We start from the raw sequence: 26746 nt of genomic DNA on the forward strand, positions 1-26746 counted from the left end.
TATGTTGAACCAGCTTTACATCCTTGAAATGAATTCTGTTTGATCATGATGTATGATTTTTTGATGAGTTGTTGAATTCAATTGTCCAAAATTTTGTTGAGAACTTTTTCATTGATATTCATCAGTGAAATGGGTCTATAGTTCTCTTTCTTTGGTGAGTCCCTGCCTGATTTTGGGATGAGGGTTACAGTGGCTTCATAGAAAGAGGTTGGAAGTGATATTTCACTTTCTATTTCATTGAAGTGTTGTAGGAGTATTGGTGTTGGTTCTGCTTTGTAGACCTTGTAGAGTTCAGTTGTAAATCCATCTGGTCCTGGGCTTTTCTTGGGTGGCATGTCTCTTATTGCTGTTTCTCTTTTGATGCTTGATATGGTCTGTTAAGTTGGTTTAAACCATCTTGGGCATCTCAATATTTGCTAGAGCAAGGCACAGTAAAACCACAAAGTGCATAATCGGTTGCTTCTAAACATACAGTACATGCAGCAAAAGAATAGTTTTGAGAACCTTGAAAGCCAAAAGTCACATGATATATCATTTTGATTCATAAAACATACAGTGGTAATATTTAACTTAAACTGTATCAATTAGATACAAAATTACCATTAGGCTCTATTGTCTAAGTTTTTAGGAAGAGTTGTGAAACCATGCTTTTTTTCCCCAGTTTTCCCAATTTGTTTTTATGAGATGATCCATCAAAACAGAGCTTGTGGCTATGTAGATGCACACTTGGCTAGGATATAGCAGGGTAAGCCCCTACACATGCCCGCTGATCCAACTGTTCGCATGCAAGATAAGATTTAAGGTCAGTGTGCTGTTTAACTATGGATTAAAAAAAACAACCTATGGCTATAATAGCTATCTGCCTTTCACAAACATGAAAGACACTGAAATGTGTGTATAATTCAGCCTTTACTATAAATATACATGAGATGTAATGCAATACAACACAGGTGCTCTTGCTTACTTGAGGTACAAGTGCAACTTCTCTTTAAAAAATAGACCATCCTATCTAAGATGTAATTCAGAGCTATATTGTAAATGCTACACAGATTGTATGTTATGGGGTAGGGAGAACATAGTCTTTACTGCACTTGTTAGGGGATGGCAGACAGAGCATGTCCCAGAACATTTCTGTGCTTAATTACCCGACCAAAGAGATCTAAAGTATGTATGTTGTACTGTAATGGGGATTTATGCCTGGACTATTAAGTGTTTTATTTGTTTTCTGAAATGATGTGAACTTATTTTTCTAAACACTAGGATAAATAAACTTTATATTTATACATAAAAATATTTGCTAGAAATTTGTGCATTTCTGCCAGATTCTCAAACTTATTAGCATAAGGGTTTGAGAAATATTCTCTTATGAGGTTCTAAATCTTGGTTGTTTCTGTGGTGATGTTTCCATTTTCATCTCTGAATTTTTTTATTTGGGTGTGTTCTCTTCTTTTTTTTTTAAGATTTTGTAAGGCTCTGTCAATTTTGTTAATTTGTTGGGAAAACCAACTTAGTTGTGGGGCTTGAACTCTGGGCCTGAATGCTATCCCTCACCTCTTCAGCTCAAGGCTAGTGCTCTACCACTTGAGCTACAGAACCACTTCTGGTTTTCTGGTGGTTTATTGGAGATAAGAGTTTCATGGACTTTCCTGCCTGGGCTGGCTTTGAACCACGATCTGCAGATCTCAGCCTCCTGAGTAGCTAGGATTACAGGAGTGAGCCATCAGTGCCCAGCTCCAACTTTGTTTTGTTGATTCTTTTTATGGAGTTTTGGATTCTAATTCATTTAATTCTGATTTTTTTTTTTGTTTCCATCTACTGGATTGGGGTTTAGCTTGTTGCTCTTTTTCAAGGAGCTTCAGGTGCCTTGTTAAATTGTTGGTTTCAGATCTCTCCAATTTGTTGATGTAGGAACTCAGAGCTATAAACTTGCTTCAAGTATCGCCTTTGCTGTGTCCTAGAAGAGCTGGTAATTTGTGTGCTCATTTATGTTAAATATCATGAACATTTCAATTTCCTTTCTAATTTCTTCCATGACCCACTGCTGGTTCAACAGTGTGTTGTTAAGCCACCTTGTGTTACAGAAGTTTCTTTGGGGCTTTTGGTACTGAATTCTACTTTTATTCCCTTTGGTCTGAGAGAATGCAGGGCATAATTGCAACGTTTCTGAATTTGCACAAATTTGCTTTGTGACCTAAAATGTAATCTATTGGAGAATGTTCTGTGTGCTGTTGAGAAGAATGTGTATTCTGATGTTTCTGGATGAAATATTCAGTAGATGTCTGTTAATTCTAGTTGATCTATGCAATTGTTTAGATCTGAGGTTTCTCTGTTTTTGCCAGGTAGATCTATCCAGTGGGGATATTGGTGTGTTAAAGTCCCCAACAATTAATGTCTTTGGATATATGTGAGATTTTATGGAAAGTAGTGTTTCTTGGATAAATTTAGTTAATCTGTTATTTGGTGAATAGACATTTAGAATTATAATATCTTCCTGAAGGAGAGATCCCTTAATTAGTATGTAATGATCTTCTTTACCTATTCTCATTGATTTTAATTTGACATCTATTTTATCTGTTATTAGGAATGCAACTACTACCTGTTTATGAGGGCCATTTGCTTGGTAGGTTTTATTCCAGCTTTTCATTTTCAGAATATTTTTTGTGCGGGCAAGGTGTGTGTCTTGAAGGCAGCAGAAAAAAAGGGTCTTGCTTTTTGATCAATCTAGGAAATCTATGTTGCCTAATTGGAGAATTAAGTCCATTAATATTAAGAGTTAGTACTGAAAGGTATTTGGTACTTCCTCCCATGTTATCTACATTCTTGGGGGCTATGCCAACTGTGTTCTTCCTATGATTCTTGGATTCTCTGTTTGGGGGCTGTTTCTTGGCCTTTATCATGCTCTTGTTGGTTTTCTATGAGTAGGGCATCTTTAAGTATCTTTTGTAGGGCTGCTTTGCTGGAGATATATTATTGCACATTTTCTTTGCTGTGGAAATGTTTTAATTGTCCCTCTGTTATGAAAGAGAGGTTAGCTGGGTACAGTATTCTTGGTTGATAGCTGTTTGTCTTTAGAATATGGTATATATCATTCCAGGATCTTCTTGCTTTCATTTTCTCTGCTGAGAAATCTGAAGTTATTCTGATTGGTTTCCCTTTATAAGTGATTGATCTTTTCTCCCTAACAGATTTAAGGATCCTTTCCTTGGTATCTATTGATCCTGTGCAGATTACAATGTGATGGAGGGATGTCCTGTTCTGGTCTGGTCTGTTTGGGGATCTAGAGACCTATTGTATCTTAATGGGCTTATCTTTTTGCATGATTTGCATGTTCTTTGCTAGGATCTTCCTAGACCTTTAACTTTTGTCTCTAGGCTCTCTTCTATACCCATTAGCCTTAAATTAGGCCTTCTGATTGTGTCTTCTAAATGTTGATTAGACCTATCATATTTCTTGGCTTTGTCTTGAATATCTAATGTCTAGGCTGTCTTCAGTCCCCAAGATTTGATCTTCTGCATGGTCTAACCTACTGTCAACACTTTCTACTTTGTTTTTTGTTTCCTTTCCTTCTAATTGGTCAAACTTGATGGCTTCAAATACTTTGTTGGGGCTTTGTTTTAGATCTTGTATGGGCCTCTTTACCTCCATAATTTTGTTTTAAAGGTTCATTTTCCAATCCCTTAGTTGACTGTTTATAGTTTCTTTCGACTCCCTATCCTTCTGTTGGGCTTCATTCAGCATTCCTTTGTGGCCACCATGGATTCCTCCAGCTTTCTGTTTGTGGATTCCATGAATGCCTCTATTAATCTTTGTTTAATTTCCTCCCACTCACACAATTTCTCTATTAATCTTTGATTAACCTCCTCAAGCTCGTGAAATTCCTGTATTAATCTATGTTTAGCCTCATCATGCTCACACAGAGCCCTTTGCAGGCTTTCAGTCTATGCATTTAGCATGTTTACCAGTTGTGTTTGTAGAGCATTTAGGGAACTCTCCTCTGGATTATTCATTAACTGCTCTGTTGCCTGATTATCATGAGCAGGGGTTGAGATACCCAGACTTGCCATTTTTTGTGGTTTCTCCATCTTGTTCTGCACATTTGGGTATGAAAGCAAAACCAATTTCATGCTAGAACACTATTTTAAGGCAAGAATCAATCAGAGCCCTGTAGTTACACAGATTGTTTGATGTAGTCAAAATTAGTACAGATATCATCTAGTTCAACAACACACAACTAGAGATCATTAGACCAAAAAAAAATCAAAGATGGAGTCAGCAGACCAGAAATTAATAGGTTTAGGGAGAACTATGAGGAGAAAATACGATTTGAGGAATGTAAGGAGGGGAAGAGAGAGAAGGAAGACAACTAAGACCTAAATTCAGATAGAGGAAAAGGAGAGAAGGAAAGAAGATACAGAAAAGGAACAATGAAAAATAAAAAATTTGAAAATGAAACACTTAAAAATTATATAAGTATAAAGAAATAATACTACAATTAAATGAGTTAAGGCTGAGAGTTTGTGATTGAGTAATCAATATCTGAAATAAGTATGTACATAATGAATGATACGGTCTAATAATTGAAGTTGGGTATATAACTGGAGATGAACAAAGCAGCAATTAAATAAAGAAAAAAAAACAAAAAGGACCAAAAGGGAAAAGAGAGTGAAAAAACAAACCTAAAATAAAAATGATGAAAAAATAGAAAACTATTTTTTAATTAAAATAATAGGTGGAAAAAAGAGTTCTTTGGGTTTCTTTTTTTTTGGGGGGGGGAATCTTGTGTCTCCCATGTGTCCATAACTAGTCTCTTGGAGGATTCTCTGGTTTGATTGTGGTATTTGGTTTTCCTGCGGCTTAATTGGTTTCTTAAATCAGTTTGTTTGAGCAGGCAGATGAAAGCCCCACTTTTCCAGCAACTTTATGACACTTCTCCCAGGCTAGTTCAGTGGGAGGGTGAATTGCTTTGAGTATCACAAAAGAAGGAGATGGTTGTTTCCTCTAGCTTGGAGTTGCTGTGATGGGGCTAGGTTGTGAGTAGGGCTGAGGCCTGTCAGCAATCAGTAGCTTTACCCTCAGGGGCTAGTTCCTGCGACTCACACAGCCCAATCTGGAGCCATTCTCAGGATTTATGTTTACTGAGTTTCCAATTGATTTTCTTTTACCCTCCTGCATCTGGGTCTGTTGCCTGTGCTGCAGTGGGGAGAGGCAGCCTCTGGCTCTGATTACCAAGTGAAGAAATTCACTCTACAGTAGGTGGAGCCTGCTCTGCCTGAGATGTGCAACTTTCCCCAGGTGTGGAGTTGAGCCCTGCAGGTCAGGTTCCTTTTACCTGTTGAATGGCTTCTATTGTCTTCTTCCAAGGCCTGAGTTAGGGGCTAGTTGCTCTGGCCTTGTCTTTGTCAATATCAAATATGTAATTCTTCTCCATTGGTGGGGGAGGGGTACCTTCCCACTGCTACTCCATGAGAAGGAGTGAGGATGTCTTGTGTGGTACTCATGCCTTTCCCTTGGTTTCTGGCCCATCTGAAGCCTGCAACTCTCTGTGATAAGCAAGATAAAAATTTCTGCTCCTTGTCAGTTCTTGTTGGTGGTGAGTACAATCTGTTTGCACATTGCCTCTGTCCCCTTTGTCTCAGACTCTCTCTGTTGATATGGAGGCCACAGAAGCAGTTGCTGCCACTGTCTCCTCAACCAAGCTGCCTGAATTTTTCCTCTCTGGCCAAACTCTCTGTGCTATGCTGGCCCACTTGGTGTGACTCTCTAGCTTTGGACTTTTCACTGGAACTCTAAAATTGGTTTCTACAAGAAAGCTTGTTTAGCCCCCAGCTTCTCTTCTGTCATCTTCCTTTGCTCTCACATCCATCTTCTTTTTTGGCAAGTGTTCTCCCATTGAATTTTATCCATCCTTCTTTTATTTTTTGTTTAGTTGTCAAACAGGATCTCACTAAACTGCCTATGCTTGCAGGACGTGCTCCTCCTGCTTTAGCCTCTTGACTACTTGGTATTAATTATATTAGCTTCCACACATAGCTAGAACAACTTTTCTTTTAAAATAAAAATGAATTTCGAAGCCACCCAAATTTTGCACACTATACATCCATTGGGAGTGTCTTTCACTTTAATTATTTTCCTTTTATCTACTCTATAATAATGGCCTGCCTTCTGTTGGGAATCATTATCTGTTCTCATGAGGGTGATACACACAAGAGTTCTAAGAGCATTGACTATAAGTTCACACTTGTCCACATTAGTGTACCACAAATCAAGATCCTGAGTAGTGGACCTGTCTTCTCACCTTACTGTGAAATAAGAATCATCATTTCATGGCAACCCAAATAATACTTCCTGAGGATTTATCCCTTTACTGGTAGCTTCTTACATATTAACCCATGTCCCCAATCATTCTGATTGATGTTTAACTATTCTCAGGATCAATGTAATTCCTAATATAATGCTTGCCTCTCCTCTCACTCACCCTGCCTTCTTACAGGAATTTATGAGAATCTCTACATACTTCATTGCCAAACCAGCTATAAGACATTCTTTCTGTGTTTCTTTGTGTATTTTGACATTTAAAATAAAGATTGACACTTTCCCTAGATTTTGGGACTTCTGGAAAGATGCAGATAATGTGCTTGCAGGACTTTTATGGCAACCTGTAACAGATCAGCAGCGCTTTAAGTTTGTTTGTAATGTTGTTGTTCTTAATATTAAATAAAATGAGAAATGATTCAAGATATTTACAAACATGGTACTCCTTTAAGAAAGAATTGTCTATATCTCTGTGATTTATGCCAGTATTTCATAGATACATGAATGAGAAAAGCTGAATTATTTTTTAAAAATGAGCTTTTCTAATTAGCTTCCACTCTCTTGTCAAATAATTTTTAATTTAAATGTTTATGTAAGCCCTTAGGCAAATTTTGAGACTACAATAATAAAGGGATAATCTATATTCTAAGCTCTATTTTTATCCAAGACATGTACAAGTATTTTCGTGTATTAAATATATGCAGATACATATTAAATAAATAGAATATATATTATATATGCAAATCCTATATATTTATTTGTATGTATCTAACATATACATATGTTTCATATCTATAATGTATTTCATACATATATCTTATGATTAATAATTTTGTACTTGCTCTGATTCTCATTTCTGGCAAGACTATATTTTGTTAAAGAAAGCTGAAGAAAAGTCACTTAAAATCTTAAAGAGAACTATGTTAGATATAAAATGCTATTGATGCTGTGAAAACCTAAGTTTTTTGCAAAGCAAATACATGATTAAATATTCAATGTTGTGAAAAATACTGATTTGAAGTAAATTGTGAGCTTAAGCTTGCAGAAACGCCCTCAACAACAGGATGAGATAAGAATACTAGAGCATAAGTGATCTGATTTAACTCTGACATTCCTCCCTAGGGCAGAATATAGTTCCCTCTCTTTAAACAATTTGATGCCCTAAATAGACTATACTTCCCCACAACTCAAGAATTCCTCATAATTCTTTCACATGGTGGCAGACATAGTCTCTTAGGCAGTTTTATGTGGCATTCCTCAGTCTAGACAGGCATGATTTGCTTTGATATTGAAAGGTGAAAGAGCAAACCCCAGAAGGCTCCATCATGAATTTCACAGACAGGCCTCTTTAACTCAGTGGCTCGTTGGACCTGCCAACTCAAATAAATATTTGAGAAAAATCAACTGTTCTGTAAGAGGCTACAAGTCTGGCTTAATTTCAGCCTGATATTTAAGTGTGATCATATTTTAATGTAGCTGAAAATTAATTCCAGAGGGAAAAATGGAACTGGAGGAATGTGTTTGGATCTAAGATTAGGCTTCAAGATAGACTTTGAAAGGCTTGAATTAGAATGAGTCCCTAGAGCTGCTGTTCCATGTTCTGTGGAGAAGCTGACTTGGCATGTTGTCTCTGAGCTTGCACATTCTCAATTGTGGCTGTTAACTTGTCATGCTCAAATGTAATTCCCTTTTCCCCTAACTTATTCTAGAATCACCATTACATACAGAATAACCTTCCTACTTCCGGTTATACATCCTTTGTTAGCTGACTTCAATACCCAAGATACTATATTAATCACTCAGAGCACTAAAGACCATTATCAGTGCGTCCTAAAATGGAGATGCATCTTCACTATTTTCTTCCTTCTTTCCTTCAGTGAAAAGAATTTCACTGCAGAAAATTGACAAAATAGAAAAAATCCAAAGAGATCTAATTCTACTATTATTCGATGGAGACAACAAATAAAACAGATGTTGAGTCTTTTTTAAAGCAATTATAGAGTTAATTTTATGGATTTTTTTTACAATCCAAATAGGCTTCCTTAAAAAAATATAATGAAGAGGCTTGGAAGGTAGCTCAGTGGTAGAGTGCTTGCCTTGCATGCATGAGGCCCTGGGTTTGATTCCTCAGCACCACATAATCAAAAAAAGCCAGAAGTGGTACTGTGATTCTAGTGGTAGAGCACTAGCCTTGAACTGAAGAGCTGAGGAACAGTGCCCAGGCCCAGAGTTCAGGCTTCACGATTGATAAAATAAAAAATGCAATCAAAACCAAAAACTGCATCATAAATATGTGTTATTATTTGTTCTTCTGCCAGTCTTGGGGTTTGAAGTCAGGGCCTGGGTGCTGTCCCTGAGCATTTTTGCTCAAGCCTAGCACTCTTCCACTTGAATCACAACTTCACTCCCTGCTTTTTGGTGATTAATTGGAGCTCAGTCTCAAGGACATTCCTGCCATAGGTGGCTGTGAACTCTGACCTTCAGATCTCAACCTCCTGAGTACTAGGATTACAGGCATGAACCACTGGAGCTAGGCAATAAGTATGCTTTTATAACAAGTAGAATGGAAGAATTCTCCTCAGCAGATCTAGAAAGGAAAATTATTCAATAATTTCTACCTTAATTTCTTTACATTAAATATTCGTTTTTTGTTCTTTTTTTCTTAACTGCTTCATAGCATACTCTGCTTACTTGAAACATCATAAGTTTTACATTCAATCCACTTAAGTAGGCTCACTTCCCTAATATGATTTTAGGACTTTATTGGTTATGCTGAATTAATGATATCTAACATTGATAGAATTCATGTTCTTCTGCCTCAGAAATGTATTTGTTCATCTTAGGTGTTTCAAGGGATAAATTATATGGCTGCATAATGAAACATAACAATTCTGTGCCTCACTGTGCTTTTTATATTGATTGAACTTGTCTGCTAAGGGAAAAGCTTTAAAAGTTAACAGCCTTACATCTCCAAACCCAGTGAAATCCTATTATTTATGAATTTAAACAAACACTTGCAGAACTGATGAGAAAAAAATTGGGCCTATTACTGAAAATAAATAGCACTTCAATTTCTGTAAGTCTCCACCATTAAGGAATAAAGTGAGTCTTTTCTTAATTTAAACTTAGGTACTTTTTAAGTGAGAGAGTAAAATATAATTTTCTTACAAGTTTTCTTGGCACACCTCATTATTTTTCTGACTCGTATCTTATAATGTAGAATATAGATAGTAATCCAAGCTTCCATTATTCTTCAATAAATATAGAAATAAAACTGATTTGAATCTTTACAAAAACAGAAATATGATTTTTTTCAAGAAGTTATGATGACTGAGTTTTGTGGGGAAATGAGCAGAGAAAACTAAAGCTAATATGATGCAACTTTTTCTTCTAATGCAAATAAATCTGCCCCTAATAAAAGTCAGAAGTTTACCACAAAATGAAATTGCTAAGAAAAGCTGTTTGTGATGTAAATGATGTCATATTAGAGCACAGAAGAAGAATAAGTAATTGATAATTCATTTTCATACTAGATTTTTTTATATTCATCTCTATACTTTGCCAAAATGTTGTATCATACATATAATTTTCTAACTTCTGAATATGAATTTTAATGGTAAATCCATACTTAGCTTTAATTTTTTAGAATTGGTGATTCAATCATTTAACCTAAAAATACTTTTAAAAACACTTACCATCATAAGGTATAGCTTTAGTCTTTCATTTTTGTCAGTTTTGGAGCTTGAACTCAGAGTCTAGGCACTGTCCTTCAGCTATTTTGCTTTAGGCTAGTGCTCTACCACTTTAAGCTACAGCACCACCTCATATTTTCTAGTGGTTAATTGGAGATAAGAGTCTCTTGGACTTGGCTCCCTAGGCTGGCTTTGAACTCTGATCTTCAGCCTCCTGAAAACTAGGATTATAGGCATGAGCTACTAGCACCTGGCAACCTGAGGGTTAATAGAGATTAAGCTTAGATGTGTGAACTTTCCAACATTTGCTTACTCATTTAAAGATTATGGTCTTTGTAAGGTCTGCACAAGGATACTTCTCTCCCTCTTGGCTAAGTTTCTGCCCAGTATCTGTTACCTAGGTAAATGGCAGACATGGAAGCAGTCACCTTCCCCTCCTGCTAGGTCACATCCTGGACCACCTCTGGTCATAGGCCTCCCATCTGACCTTAGGAGGGTCCCAGACCCTGAGGTCACATCCAGATCCAGTGTGGCCACACCTTTCCCCCATCTGGCCACATCTCTTCCTGTCTCTGGCCTAGATAAGTCCTGGCCCAGAGGTGGGTTGCCCCCCTGCCTTTTCCTTTTCAGCCATGCCTCTCCTCCATGCACTGCGGGGGCAGCAGTTCGGTAAATAAACTTCTTCTGCCTGAATAGCACGTGGTGTCCTCATTGGCTACCTAAAGAAACCTACCTATTTAATATTCCTAACAGTCATCCCAGCCTCCTGGGGCTTATAGCTGCTTCTTTAATAGAGGTGTGGTCTGCAACCATGTACATTTTCTCCTTGAGAAAAGATTTCACTGGAGATGAAGCTGCCAACATATCTACGACTACCCCCAGAGACAAATAAAGAGTAGAAAATCTGGGTAAATTGAAGTGAGACTATTAAGTTTGGGCTTTATATTCTTCTCAAATCCATTTGCACACCAGGAGGAGGAGCTAGTGTGCTAAATAAACAAACCTGTCTTTGCATTTTCATCTCCTTTCCTTCCAACTAGGCTATGACCACTTTCCTTGGCAGTCTGTCACATGGATTGGTAGAAATGACCTTTCAGATGTGCTTTCTCTGATGGGTTATGCAATGTTTTTTCTTTTACAGCTTTAATTGAAATAGTCAATATCCATGAATAACCAAATGTTGACTGTATTGATAACCTGGTTTCTCTCTCTTTTTTGTTACCAACAAGTAAAAACTAGTCTTATTATTTTAGAAATATATGGTGTCTTTTTCCTATAATCCTAGTTGCTTGGGAAGCTGAGATATGAGTCTCAGTACAAAACAAGCCTGGCCTGAAGACTTAGCTCAAGTGGTGGAATGTCTGTGGTAAGTAAAACAGCTAAGGACCTAAGTTCAAGCTCTGGAACTAGCATAAACTAAGGAAGATAGAAGAAGGGGAAAAGAGGGGAGGGGAAGGAAGGGGAGAAAAGAGAGAAGCAATGTCATGACCTGGGCTCAACATATATTTGCTGAACTCTGGTTGGAGAGGGAAGTGGGTATTTTACAGAGTTTAGGTATTAGATAATGTCTAAAGGCACACCTAGTCCTGGCAGACTAACGGTCACTTATTTGTGTGAGTTTGGAGGAGAATGATTGCCTCAAGGGTATCAATGTCACTACCTGAAGATTCTGAACTTTCATCTATTGCTGACAACAGAAGCTGTGAATTTGCAAAAAATTCTGTCTTCAAAGAAATTAGAACCTGATGGAATACAAAGGGATAGTTGGGTCCTTAATTCCTGGGATGATTTGTTTATGTGAGTCTAGATCTATTTCTAGAAAAGTACAGCTTACATATCTTATGATTAAAGAAAAGACATGAATTCTGATGGCTCACACTGGTAATCCTAGCTATTCAGGAACCTGAGATCCAGAAAATGATAGTTCAAGGCTATCCCAAGTAGAAAATTTCACTAGATTCCATCTCTAAAATAAAAGCTAAAAGTAAGGCTGAGGATATGGCTTAAGTTGTAGAGTGTCATCTAAATAAGCAAGCCAAACAAGCATGCCTAGCAAATAAGCCAAGCAAGTAAGGTTAGCAAGTGAAAGGCCATTAGTTCAAACCTCAGAATCAACCAAAAAAGGGAAAAAGAAAACATTTGCTTGCATGTTCAACAACAATCATGTTCATTCATAGCTGTGTAACTGTTCTTACAGTATCTTCTTCAAGATCCTGAAATGATATCTGATCATTTTTCTGTACATATAAAAGGTGTCATTATTGCTATTAATTTCTATTCCCACTGAGTGATGCATCCTACCTATGGTGATATTTGAAGATTAGAGATGTTCAGGGAGCTTGTTCAATGCAGATTACTGCCTTTTCTGAGTCATAATAGAAGTCAGATCGTACTGAAAAAAACTAATTGTTATTTCAAATAAATTCAATAAGTAACCATTACATATTTAAGTTTGAGATTACATATATAAAATATATATAATTTGTATGTATGTATGATGTGTTTTCTTAATTTAACATTTACAGCAATTCTATGTGCATATTTTAAGTATTTTAAAAGGAAGAATTAAAATTCAGTAGACTAAGGGATTCACTGAGTTTAGGCATTTATGTTTAAAGAGATTTCCAAACGTGTGATTTCTGTATGTTTAAATGTGCCTTCCTATTATAAAAATGTTATCCTTCTGTAAACCCTTACACATTAGTCTAGTAGATCTGCTAGATCTGTTAGGGCTCAGAAAAATAATGACTACAGATGTGCTTAGAAATTCCAAGTCTGTTTTTAATGTACTATATGATCTTTTTGTTTCCTTTGTATGTTCTTCCCTCTATGGTATATCCCCTGTTGTCACTGTACTTGATTTTTGTACCCTGTGTCTTGTATATACACTTGTCTAATTTGGGGAGGGGAAAAGGAATGACAAAACACTGAAACAAGGACACAAGATGACCCATTGCAACAATGATACCCACAAGACAGTATATTGGAAATGAACTTTACAACTTCCAGCACCAGGGAGGGGGGTAGGGGGAGGAGAGGAGTGAGGGAGGTGGGGACAGGCAGGAAGGGATAGTGGGAGAACAATAAGGGAAGGGGTAACAATGCTTGACAAGAAATGTACTCACTGCCTTACTCATGTAGCTGTAACCCCTCTGTACAGCATCTTTACAATAAAATAAATTTAAAGGGGCTGGGAAGGTGGCTTAGTGGTAAAGCGCTTGCCTTACATGCATGAGGCCCTGGGTTCAATTCCTCAGTACCACATAAGCAAAAAGAAAAAAGCCGGAAGTGGTGCTGTGGCTCAAGTGGTAGAGCGCTAGCCTTGAGCTGAACAGCTGAGAGACAGCGCCCAGGCCCAGAGTTCAGCCCCCACGACCAGACCCAAAATAAATAAATAAATAAATTTTAAAAAGAAATTCCAAGTATGGTACAAAAATGACCATAAACAAGAAGTATCCAAAAGAACATATGGATTATTTGGAGAACCCATTCTTCATTTCAAGACTTTGTTAGTTAAATAATCCCTTATGGTAGAAAGATGAAAGTTGCTCTGATTATAAAGGCTAACTCAAAATGTTCTTGGGTAGATTGACATATAATTCAGTAGACTCCAAATTTTTATGTAGTATTTGAAAACATTTAATGCTGCAAGACAGAGAGGTATGATATTTGCCTTTGCTCATGAAGCATCTATCTTTCTGAAATGCCATGGCACTGCTAATGATATCATACTTGTACTTAGGAGTCAACGTGCCATGGTTGTCAAGGTAATAATGCCTGATGCTACTCTAGGAGAAACAATCTTTACTTTTAACTACCGAGCTGGAAACTCTTTGCTGTCCTGGAATGGAACTTTGATGAGAGACTGTTCTTTTATTTCCCGTAAGGAACTAGAAAATCATCGTGGGGGAGAGCTCTTATTTGCAGCTCCCTTGAAGACACATCCTCATTGATGACACTCATGTGTTACATGGGAAAATCTCAAGCATCCAATAGGTTGAGAAATCGGTGATACCGGATAAAAATCAAATCTGAATAATGAAATATCTTCAGGGAAAACTTATGCTTTCAATTTAGTAGTCCCACCAATTATTATTTTGTATAAAATAAATGTCATTTTTTAGTTTGGCAATATGAAATTTGCTCTAATGTAGTGTTCTGAGTGCTTAATATTGTCTAGAATGACCAGAATACAAGAATTTCATGTAGGGAGGGGATAATGAAGAATTGTCAAGAGAGAAGTAGGTATCACAGGTAAAAGTTTGATGTTTAACAGTAAGAAGTATTGTCACTACCTAAAGGTCCATGCTTCATTTTGTAATTGTGATATAACATCATATTATTTCATGGTATAGTGATGTAGAGATAATAAATATTATATTCTAGCAAAAAAGACTAGTGTTCATGTTATCAACTATTTTTCAGCTTCATCAAGTCACTCCATATCCTTGAACCTTAGTTTTGTGGGATGGTATACTTTTCAAAGTTAACCACACCCCTATCCTCCAGCCTTCTCTACAACATCACAATTGAATATACTTTTAAATCCACAGACTTAATCCATTCTCATTTAATATGGGTAAATTTGTGATTCGAATCTAACCAAAAGTGTAGATTAGTGATGCTACTTGATTATTGTTTATGTCATGAAAAGCAATGTTGCTTCTGCCTTTTCCACTGGCACCTTTTCTCTGTGATCCCTGTGCTACCATGTAAGGAATTCAAGTACCCTGAGGTTGCCATGGAGCAAGAAAACCAGGTTATGAGAAAGACCATGTTCCTTCTGATATCCTAGATCAAATCCTAGTGTGAATAGACTCAAAACTATATGGTAACCCCACACTGGTATTGTAAACCCAGATGAACAAGCCTCAAATGAGCCCAATTGAGTCTGTCTACATAATAGAGAAGAACCAAGAGCTTTCTGCTCTATGTTTCCCATAGTAGTTATGGACATAATATCTGGTTTTACAACACTAATTTTGTATCATTTGTTTTGTACATTTCTAATTGGATAAGTTTGTATAGTGTTGAGGGAGTAAAATAAGTTTTTATATAGCAAAATTTCCTAGGTTATAATGCACACCTCTTATCTAGGAAGGCCCTTCTGTTTTTGCTGGTTCAGAAACTACTAGAACATGTCTTCAATAATGTCAGACTCATTTTCGTGTGTGTGTGTGTGTGTGTGTGTGTGTGTGTGTGTGTGTGTGTTTGTGTGTGCTGGACTTGGGCTTTTTTGTTCAAAACCAGAACTCTACCACATGAGCTTCAGCTCCACTTCTTACATTTTGCTTGCTTATTGGAGATGAGAGTTTCAAAGACATCCATGCCCAGGCTGTCTTCAAATTACTATCCTTAGAGATCAGCATTCTGAGTAGCCAGGATTAAAGGTATGCACCATAAGCACCTGAATCTTGCATCTATTTTTAACAGTGATTTCATTTTCCTCCTGAGTTCTTCTTATTTCCTTTTCCCAAAGATAGCCCTTTGCAACATATAAAATGCCTATCCCAATATAATAGATAAGATGTACATCTTATAATATAGCTATGTGTCCAAGATTGTGGAAAAATCTACAATGATGACCATAGATGTTTGAACAGGCATGTCATGGGCCCAACTATAATATTTTAATAGCATGAGGAAAGACAAAAACAGTTTATAACAACATAAATAATGACTTGATATTTTATAGGCAAAATATTATCTTACTTCCTTAGTTTAAAATAATATTTTTCTTATTTTAAAGGGTTTTACTAATAGTGTCACATGAAGTAAACTAAGAGCATTAGAAAAAAACCTAACATACCAAGAATTTGTTTGCTTTTTTTAAAGGAAGACTATAAAAGCCATATAAAGGACAATTCTTGAAAGGATTGACTGTCATCATTTGCTCTCCCATGGGAGGCATTTTCTTCACTATCGATCATGTTGATGAGAAAAGATTTGAGCAGCCATGAAGTAATTTTCTATCATTTGAAGTGCCTGAAATACAGTGCATATTCTGAGTAGAAGGAAAAATAATACTTGCAAAACAAAGAAAAAGAGATTTTTCCTATATATAAAATTACAATTTTATTGTTACCAATATTATTCTTGTGTTTTAGGGCAATTAAGCTGTAAGTTACTCAGACATGACACTAATTTTAGAAACAAATTAAATATCCTTGGAAAATAATAGTTATCATTTTATTGTTAATCCTTTATATGTACACTGTTAGATAATCTTCCTTTATTCCCTAAGTTTAATTTTGTTTGCTAATGACTGTACCCCATTCTGCCAGTGAACTGCAGTCCATATGTATTTTAACTGCATCTTGTCTAAGTGCTGGTCTATGTACTATCTGTTTTATAAAACCTCTTATACCACCACAAACTCATTAATTAGGAATTGAATTACTGTTGTATCTTTTATCTTAAATTGGAATATCAGGCATTTAATGGAATCAGATTAAGTGCAGCTCAACTAATTGTAGGTTGCATTTCCAATACAATGCTACATTATAGCATTTCTGATTCTTCTTATTCCTTAAATAAAAAAGAACAGATTGACTTCAAGAAGATAATTTTACAATGACTTGCCTTAAAGTTCTTAAAATGTCTTTTTCATTTCTGTACAATCATTATTAGGCTAGGATTATGATTATTATAAGACATAAAGACATATACTAAATGTAAATACCTAAGTTATGAGCTGGGAAGGTGGTTTAGTGGCAATGTGTTTTCCCAGCATGCATGAAACCCTGCGTTTGATTCCTCAGCACAACATAAACAGAAAAAGCCAGAAGTGGCTCTGTGGCTCAAGTGGTAGAGTGCTAGCCTTGAGCTGAAGAGCTCAGGAACAACACCCAGGCACAGAATTCAGGCCTCATGAACTACAAAACAAACAAACAAACAAAACAAACAAACAACAAAAAAACCAACAGGGCTGCAACTCCCAAGGTCCTGTACTTTTTCTCTGCTGCTTTCTCACTAGGTAAAGGGATGCAGCTGAGTCAAAGGATGGGGCCACCTTACCAATGCCTTCCAAATAGGGTACTGATAAAGGCAACAGAAAGTGTTTTACATAGTTAATGAATGGATAAATTTGAACAAAATGTTTTTGGCTTCAGTCATCTTTGATGCAATTGAAAACATGATGAAATTCATCATTTTATTATTTGTTTTGTCCAAAAGCAATTCTTGAAATTTTCTGTTTGACATGTGTGGATTAAATCCACTATTATTCTTCACCTGACAAAGAAGGTGTCAAAGTTATATTTTAAGATGTTACTTAGGCACCAGTGGCTAAGACCTAAATCCCAATCATTCAAGGAGGCTGTGAACTGAGGATCTCACTTCTGAGCCAGCATAAGCACAAAATATGTGACAGTGCTAAGTTCAATTAATCAGCGAAAAGGCATGTTTCAAGTAATAGAGCCCAGCAGGTCTGATTATATTTAAAAAAAAGCCAAGTCAGAGCATGAGGCCATGAGTTCAAGTGGCAACACTGGCACACAATCACACACACACACACACACACACACACACGAAGATGTTTAAACACTGGCATACTGAAGTACATGTAGGTATTTATGTACAGCATTTTAAGAACCAAGGATAATTCAAAGCTATTTTGAAAAAAAGGAGAAGTTCTAACTGGGCACTGATGGCTCACATCTGTAATCCTAGCTAATCAGGAGGCTGAGATCTAAGGATTGCAGTTTGAAACCAGCCCAGGCAGGATAGTCTGTAAGACTCTTATCACCAATTAACTACCAGAACAGAAAACCAGAGGTGGTGCTGTGGCTCAAAGTGGTAGAGCACTAGCCTTGAGAAAAAAAGCGAAGGGGGTGCCATCAGGGACAGCACCCAGGCCCTGAGTTCAAGCCCCACAACCAACAACAACAACAAAAGAAGCGCTCTCTCTCTCCCTCTCTCTCTCTCCCTCCCTCCCTCTGTCTGTCTGTCTCTCTCTCTCTCTCACACACACACACACACACATATGCACACATGCCTTTTGCCTTTTTATCCTCGGTTTAATAATACTTCTGTGGAACTAGGTAGATCTTAAGTTAATAGAAATTAACTTGCAAGGAAAAACTGACAATCTAAACAAACCGCTTAATCTCAAGAGTTTAAATCTCATGATTTTAAAACAATACTGATTTGTTGTGGTCTTATTGCAGAGAAGAAAATCTCTTGATTAGAAGAAATTCCTGTTCATGTTACTTATCTAAAGTGAGTTTATCTTATTCATAATAGAGATTATGGAATGACTACTCAATTTTAGTGGTGTTTCTTGTTACTAAAAAACTTTTGCTTCATCATCTTTCCTATGAGGATGAAAGCTCATATAGAATCTTTAGTACATGGCAGTATTTACAACCCCAAATTACAATATGACTAGGTTAGGTTGCATTGCTATTTATCATCATTGCTATGCAGATGAGACATTTCCAAGGTGCATATTTGATTGGTAAAATGCTAAAGCAATACCTAGAGCAGAGTACTAATTCTACTAACAGCATCTTCTCTTTATTTTTGTACATTGGCACATGTTATTGTTTAAGTAAACTGCATTTGAATGTATTAGATTTCCTGTTTTCTTTAAACTTTGAATTAGGAATATATTCTTTTATTTTCTTCTGAAAGTCACTGATTGAAGTTAGTATGTATTTCAGCTCAAAACTGAACATCAGTGATTCTTAAATCCAGTGAAATAGTAATACCTATATATCAGGCTTAAAATTATTATTATTATTATTATTATTATTACTATTACTATTGTCAGCTGTGGGGCTTGGCCCCACTGTGGGGCTTGCCTGGCCACTGTCCCTGAGCTCAATTTTGCTCAAGGCTAGCACTCCAGCACTTTGAGCCACAGTTCCACTTCTGGTTTCCTGGTGGCTAATTGGAGATAATAGTCTCATGGACTTTTCTGCCCAGGCTGATTTTGAATGGCAATTCTCAGATCTCAGTCTCATGAGTAGCTAGGATTATAGGCATGAAACACCAGTGCCCATCCCTAAAATTATTATTTTTTAATTTGCTTCTTAGCTGGGTGTCAGTTGCTCATGATATAATCCTAGCTCCTCGGGAAACTGAGATCTGAGACTTGCCATTCAAAGCCAGCCAGGCAGGAAAATCCATGAGACTATTATCTCCAACTAACCAGCAGCAAAAAGACATAAATGGACCTGTGGCTCAATTGTTAGGATACTAGTTATGAGCAAAAATCTCCAGAACAGTGTCTAGTCCTGAGTTTAAGACCCATGACTGGCACACTTACAAACACACACACACACACACACACACACACACACACACATTTGCTTCTTGCCTCCTCAGCCCAATCTGAATATTCATTTTATCAGTTTGTTTTAACTATTCAACTTATATTTTATAAGTTAAAGAATCATTTTCTAGAATGCTCTGTGAGAATGAATATATATTCATAGAAGATGTAACATAGGGGCTGGGAAGGTGGCTCAGTGGTAGAGCACTTGCCTTGCATGAGTGAGGCTCTGGGTTCCATTCCCCAGAACCACATAAGCAAAAAGAAAAAAAAGCCAGAAGTGGCTCTGTGGCTCAAGTGGTAGAGTGCTAGCCTTGAGCTGAAGAGCTGAGGGACAGCACCCAGGCCCAGAGTTCAGGCCCCACGACCAGACCAAAAAAAAAAAAAAGAAGAAGAAGAGGTAACATAGAATATATTTATTTCCTAAATAAAAGTTTTATTACATGACATCACCTTAAGCATGTTAATTTGGATGTAATCACAAATTCAGATTTATGAACATCCTATAAGAAGAGGACCCAGGAGAGGTAGATGTCAATGACTTGGAACAGGATATTCACCTCAGCGATACCTGGTGCCATGGCAGTATTTGCTGTCTTACAAGGTAAGTTGAGTTTAGTATAAGAGAAAGAAAAATTCACAGACATCAAGGTTTTGAACATGTCTTCATAGTAATACTGACAATATATAATAACAGCAGAAACATTATGGGTAGATCTGCAAGAAATGAGATTTGTTTTTCTATAAAGTAAAACAAGGAAAGGGACTACTAAGTCTGTACATAATAAAGAATTTAAAAAGTGATTATTGAGAAAAAGCAACTAAATTTTTGCTGTTACTCTCCAGAAGAAGTAGGTAGGTAGTACTTGCCAAAATGAAGAATTTTCTGTATCATGTCATTTAATGGTAACAAGTATTAACAAAAGTTTATTATCATTCCCTTTCCATGAATGTGAACATCAAGGCTTTGAAGTGCTTACAGCTAATACAGGCCAGAACTGGAATGGTAGTTACCATAGTCTTTGAGGATGTGAAAGCAATGCAGAGAACATGGGTTATGGATATCTGTAAATAAATTTCAAGAATAATGTTTCTGAGTCCAGTGCAGGTGAGACTGGACAGGCTATGTATTGAATCTGAGACAAAGAGATACCTTATGCCGACAACACTATCAACATCGAGAAGAAAATGGCAATTGGGTAGGTCAAGGTCATCAGGAGAATTTAGCATTCACCTATCAGTATATTCTTCCTTCAGTTGTGTATCATTTTTTCACCAATTAAGCATTTTAACTATACTCCCTGAAAGTGCTCAGTAGGAGTACTAGCACATCTGTAAAGTGCTAGGATCTGGAACAATGTGAGAAAAAAGCAGATCCAAAGGGAGTTATAAATATTGCTTAGAAACACACCAGTGAAAGGTTCTTTGCATATTTTATGTATTCTTCAAAGAAAGAAACTAAAAAGATAAAATCTAAAAAGAACAACTTATAAATAAATGATTACTATAACCATTGATTGGTAGTTGAAATTTATCTTGACTCATAAAGCTTAAGAAGTTCCTTAAGGTCAAAAATCTAGGAGATGATAGACTGAGAATTTCCATTGGATAAGCAAACATCAAAATAAATAATGGTGACATTGTATTGGCTTGGGAGATGATAAATTTTCTTTATTTTCCCCATAAAAAACTCTATAATGTTTCTAACTTTTAAAGAAGAAAAAAGCAAAAGTAACATAAAAAAATCAGATATGTCTAAATAGAATGTCTAGTAGAATTGGCAAAGTCACATCTGAAGTTACTAGAATTGTTCCCAGCTAAAACTAGAAAGGATTATCACTCCACAGAAAATGACTTTGTGAGCAGCTGCTCTCTGTTGCCATGGCAACCTGGAGGTCCTGACTTCCCTGAGATGCAGCATGAAATAAAATCTTCTGAATCCATGCTGGAAAAAAAGGCTTTTAATCCTTCAAATGTCCCTGTAACTGTACCACTGTCAATAGGTCAACTCTTCCTGGGAGATATGTGACTCATATCTTTGATCAAGCTGAGGACAATGAGAGAAATAAAGCAGAACATGATTTTGATTTAGTGGGCTGGGTAAGGGTCAAGCTGCAGACACTTGCCTAGTACTGAAAAACTATGGTACCTTGGACAATTTACCTGACCTCTGTGAACTTTGGGTTACTTCACCTGTTAAACAAGGAAGGTCACTGTGGCAATGGTTTTGAGCAATCAGGTTTAGCACTGTGCCAAGCCCCAAGAAAGCTTTGAACAAATATGACTGGTCCCACTGGGGGCTTTTGAAAATCATTTTTCCACACCTTTGACAAATAATTGTTGTTTGCCAATATGGTGTCAGTCTCTCAACAGTGGGAATGAAGTAAAAAATAGAACTGATAAAAATTTGTTACTTACATGTTAATGGAGGAGATACACAATTAATATTTGAAAATAATATTTATAGTACGTTAGGTAGTGATAGATGCTAAGGAGAAAATATACAGGAAGTGAGAAGTGTCAATATGGAAAGCTGAGATTTTAGTTTAGAAACAGAGAAAGCCTCACAGAATAAAAATATGAGGGAGAGAGGAGCCATGCTATAATCAGTAGAAGAGAATTTCTGGTGAATAAAATGGCGAAAGTAATAAAGGTCCTGGCCTTGTTTGGCACATTTGAGGAAAAGCAACAAAACTACCTTGTGGATACCAGACCCACATGGTTAGGGAAGAAGCAGTGAGTCCTCATTAGGTACAGTGATTCCAGAAATGCAGATAAGAGTGTAGATCAGGGCGATGAAGATTCTGATTCTGTAGATAACTTCTGTAGACACAACTGACAGGATATGTTGGTAAAATAGCTTCATCGAGATACTTACTTGAAAGCTGTTTTAAATCCAACACTGAGAAATATCAGGTAACTAATAAAAGGCATTTTAGAAATGACCAGTATTCTCAGAGTTGTGATATGCCTTAAAGTCTGCTAGCTAAGTCATGCGATTATTACTTTATTTTTCTTTATAGCTACAGAGAGCTCACTAGCTCTCAATATAATCATCTCTAACTTCAAACAGTTTTTGTCATGACTGTAGTTTGTGTCTTTGTACTACTAAAGCAAACAAATACAAATATGACTATATGTACATCCATTTTGTCTTTCCAACATCAAGGTCTTTTTGTATTGCTTGTCTGTTATTGAACATAGTCTATGTCACACCAATTATTATCTACGTGTGCAATAGATCACTAAGGCTTCTTGCAAATTACTCATATAAATGTACAGAGCTGAACTGAGGACAGGAGTGGGTAAAATTGCCCTGTGCTAGATTTCTACCATAGCAGCACCCGCTCATTTGTCAGAGTTCATTTAGTAAGGAAAAATTAGCCCATTAAAAAAATTATCACTGGGCATTGGTGGGTCATGGCTGTATCCCTAAGTATTCAGAAGGCTGAGATCTGAAGATTGTGGTTCAAATCACCCTGGGAAGGAAAGGCCATTGGAACTCTTACTTCCAAGTGGCTCAAATGGTAGAGTATTAGGCCTTAAGCTGAAAAAGCTCAGGGACAGCACCCAGGCCCTCAGTTCAATCCCTAGGACCAGTTAAAAAAATAGATGAACAAAATAAATTGCCTACATTTAGGAAACGATTGTCCTATTTTCTAATTTCTAATATTTTTCAGAAATCTAGACATGTGACCTAGGCACAACATATTAGTGGGGGCTAATCCAGGATCCTCCCAAAGACCCCGGAGACTTCAGACTCCAAAGGTAAAACAGTGCTGTCTTTGTTAATTTGTCTTGTCCTGTCGTTTGTATGTTTTACTTTTGTTTTCCTTTGTGAGGACAGCCGCTCTGATTCATAAAGGGTTTTCGAAGTGGACGCGCTTGCACGACAACCCTGAGGAACTGGGAGACGTCCCAGCAGCTCTTGTGGGGCGGGGGTCCATGGAACTCCACCGTGTGGGGCAGGGGTCCTTGGAACCTCGCCGTGTGAATTGTGGGGCTGGGGTCAGTTCGGTGTTGGGCCAGAACTGACCAAGAGGGCCTCCTAACCAAGGCCCAGCTCGCCCACTGTGGGTCTGCTCCTTCTGCTGTGGGGTGTGGGTATGGAACCCTGCCATGACAGGAGTCAGCGGACCAATTCAGGAGATCTTCACTTCATAAGCTTTTTTTTTTAAACTGTCAGGCCTGCATGTATCTTGTTCGTACTGCTTATTGTTTTTTGGGCTGTACGACTGACGGGACTGGAAACCATGGCACCACTCCATCTAGCCCCCTAGACTTACAAAAAGTAACTGAGAAAGAGGAAAAGAAATTGTACCCCCCCCCCGGTTTTTCAGGGAGATAACTTGGAAGAAGAAATGCTTCCTCCCCCATCCTCCCCTTCCCAGGTTCCTTTTGCAGAACCTGAGAATGATCAAGAGGAGGAGGGCGCTATAGAACCAGGAGCTGAACCCTCGGCACCTGCCCTTAAAGTTTCTGAGGGGCCAGTCACTCAACGACGGCGTGGGATCAACCCCCCTTCTAATGCAGCTGTTTTTCCCTCACGCACTGTAAGTCCTCTGTATGCGGATGGTCAATACCAACTCCAATATTGGCCATTTTCTACCAATGATCTATACAATTGGCGCATCCAAAATGCCCCCTTTTCTGAGAAACCCCAGGATTTAATTCGTTTGCTTGAAACTATTCTCTTTACTCATCAGCCCACTTGGGATGATTGCAGTCAGCTTTTACAGGTCCTTTTTACCACCAAAGAGAGACACCATATCCTAGAGGTGGCCTAGAAACATATCCCTGGCCCCACAGGAGCGCCCATCACGGATCCTGCCCTGATCACTGCCTATTTTCCTGAGATCAGACCAACATGGGACTACAATATGGTTGAAAGTAGGGAGCGACTCCTTGTCTACCGCCAGGCTCTGTCGGCAGGTCTCAAGGCAGTTGCTTGCCATCCTACTAATATGGCCAAAGTTTATGATGTTAGACAGGGAGGAAGTGAAAGTCCGCAGCATATCTTGAGCGGCTCATGGAAGCTTTTAGTCAATATACCCCATATGATCTTGAGACTCAGGAGTTGGCTCAGATGATTATGTGTGCCTATATAAATCAAGCTGCACCAGACATAAAGCGAAAGTTGCAGGTTCTAGACAGACTTCGTGAAGAGTCTATTAGGGATCTAGTAGCCGCGGCAGAAAAGGTTTACAATAAGAGAGAGACAGAGGAGCAAAGACAGGAAAGGAGGGACAGAGAACGTAAAATTGAGTGTGAAAAGAGAGACCGGGCCTAGGAAAATAGGCCAGACTTGTTGGACTTGCCACTATCGCATGCCGAGCATACCTGGTTCACAGACAGCAACAGTTTCATTCAAGATGGAAAAAAGTACGCGGGTGCAGCAGTCACCACGGACACTGAGATAGTGTGGGCAGGAGCACTCCCCCAGGGAACGTCTGCACAAAGAGCAGAACTAGTGGCACTAACAAAAGCCCTACAGATGGGAAAAGGGAAGAGACTAAACATTTACACGGACAGTTGGTATGCTTTTGCACAAGATATTAGTTACCCAGGTCGCAGGACCCCCACCAAGGAGACCACCACCGAGAGTCATACTCTACAGCTGTTTTAAGGTTTTATTTAAATGAGCTGCAGCTCTGGCCTCCTCCTACACTCTGACACAGCGGAGCCTAGGAGGAGGGCCCCAAGCTAAAGATTTGCAGAGGTTATAAAGGCACACAATCAACCAGGTGTTTGGATTACCACCACGTGTTGCTCTGTTAGACAGAAACAAGCAACAAGTGGTCACTGCCTCTAAACTTAAACCCTTCAGACATATTATGTAATCAACATCTCACTAGTAATTTTAAATAAAATTTCACTCTCCACAACTTAGTAAGTAAATCTACATTAGTTCCTGATTGTGATTGAAATATAGGTTTCCAAATTTAAGAAGTTATCATTCATCTAAAATTTACCCTTTTTAGTACATAGTTCCAAAAGTTTATTCACATATAAAATTATATATAGAATGGGCTGGGATGTAGCTCAGTGGCAAAGTGCTTGCCTAGCAAGCGCAACGTCCTGGGTTCGATCCCCAGTACCAAAAAAGAAAAGACAAAAAAAATAAAATTATATATAGAAATTCAAAGTCAGATATACAACAATTCTCTTGAACTACCTACCTTCCCATAACTCTCAATTTCATTTCTGAACCCATAATCTTATGCTTTTGTATCTGTAATAAGTTTGACAGTTGAAATCTTCTTACTGGTATTTGCCAACATTTTAACCATGAGAGCAAGTGATATGAGATGGTTCTTTAAGTGGCTTCTGACTTTTCTTAACATTTGAATATTCTGTCTCATGGATTCAAGGAAAATGTGCTGATTGGCATTTGACTTTTATGGTTTTAGTTGGAATCTTAAACAAGCCATGAGTTAAGTTCATTTATTAACTCACTAAAAGTTTTATATTTTCAGTTTATCCTCTTAATAATTTTAATAAGATCTGGCTTTCTAATGATGTTATGCTCTCTGTACATCATTTTTCTTCTTTTCCACACTGAGTCTTAGAAATGTATATATTATTTTCTAATATTCCAACAAATTGATTTCTCAAATCTCATATTATTTACATATTTTTGTTTAAAAACTATACCTTTAAGGAGATATACTACATTGGAGATTAGACAAAAATTCTTTTCTTTTTTTAATTGTGAAAATACTGTACAGAGGGGTTACAATTACATGGTCAAGATAATGAGCAAAAATTCTTTTCTGGGCTGGGAAGTTGGCTCAGTGGTAGAGTGCTTGCCTTGCATGCATGAGGCCCTGGGTTCGATTCCTCAGCACCACATAAGCAAAAGAAAAAAAAAGAAAAAAAGTCTTTTCTATTGAAGTAAGTATAAATAATATTTTCATATTGGTACCAACCATAATAAATTACTGTACCTTAGTCTCTGTAAACAATAGTAACATATTATTTTACTATTCTGTAGATCATATATTTGAATTGGTTCTGCTGAGTTCTTTTCTCTGGGCCATACAAAGTCAATTCAAGGTATTGGCTGATTAATTCTTACTTGGAGGCTCTGAGAAAAATTTGTTTTTGAATTTTCCAATACCTTGCAGTTGAAGAATCAAGGTCCTCATTACTTTCTTGCTGTCCATCAAGGGCTGCTCTTCTAAAGAAGGCCACTCTTTTTATCTGGAACATGGTCTCTTACATTTCTGTATCAGAAAAGGAACAGACATTTCTCCTCATATTTGGAATCACATGTGAATGAGTGTGTGTGTGTGTGTGTGTGTGTGTGTGTGTGTGTGTGTGTGTGATAGAGGGGGAGGAGAATGAGAATGTGTGCTGGTACTGGGGCTTGAACTCAGGGCCTGGGTGCTGTTCCTTAACTTATGTGCTCAAAGCTAGTGCTCTACCACTTAGCTACAGCTCCACTTATGGTTTTCTGGTGGTT

This window comes from Dipodomys ordii, unplaced genomic scaffold, assembly GCF_000151885.1.
Source record: "Dipodomys ordii isolate 6190 unplaced genomic scaffold, Dord_2.0 Scaffold96, whole genome shotgun sequence".
Classification (NCBI taxonomy): domain Eukaryota; kingdom Metazoa; phylum Chordata; class Mammalia; order Rodentia; family Heteromyidae; genus Dipodomys; species Dipodomys ordii.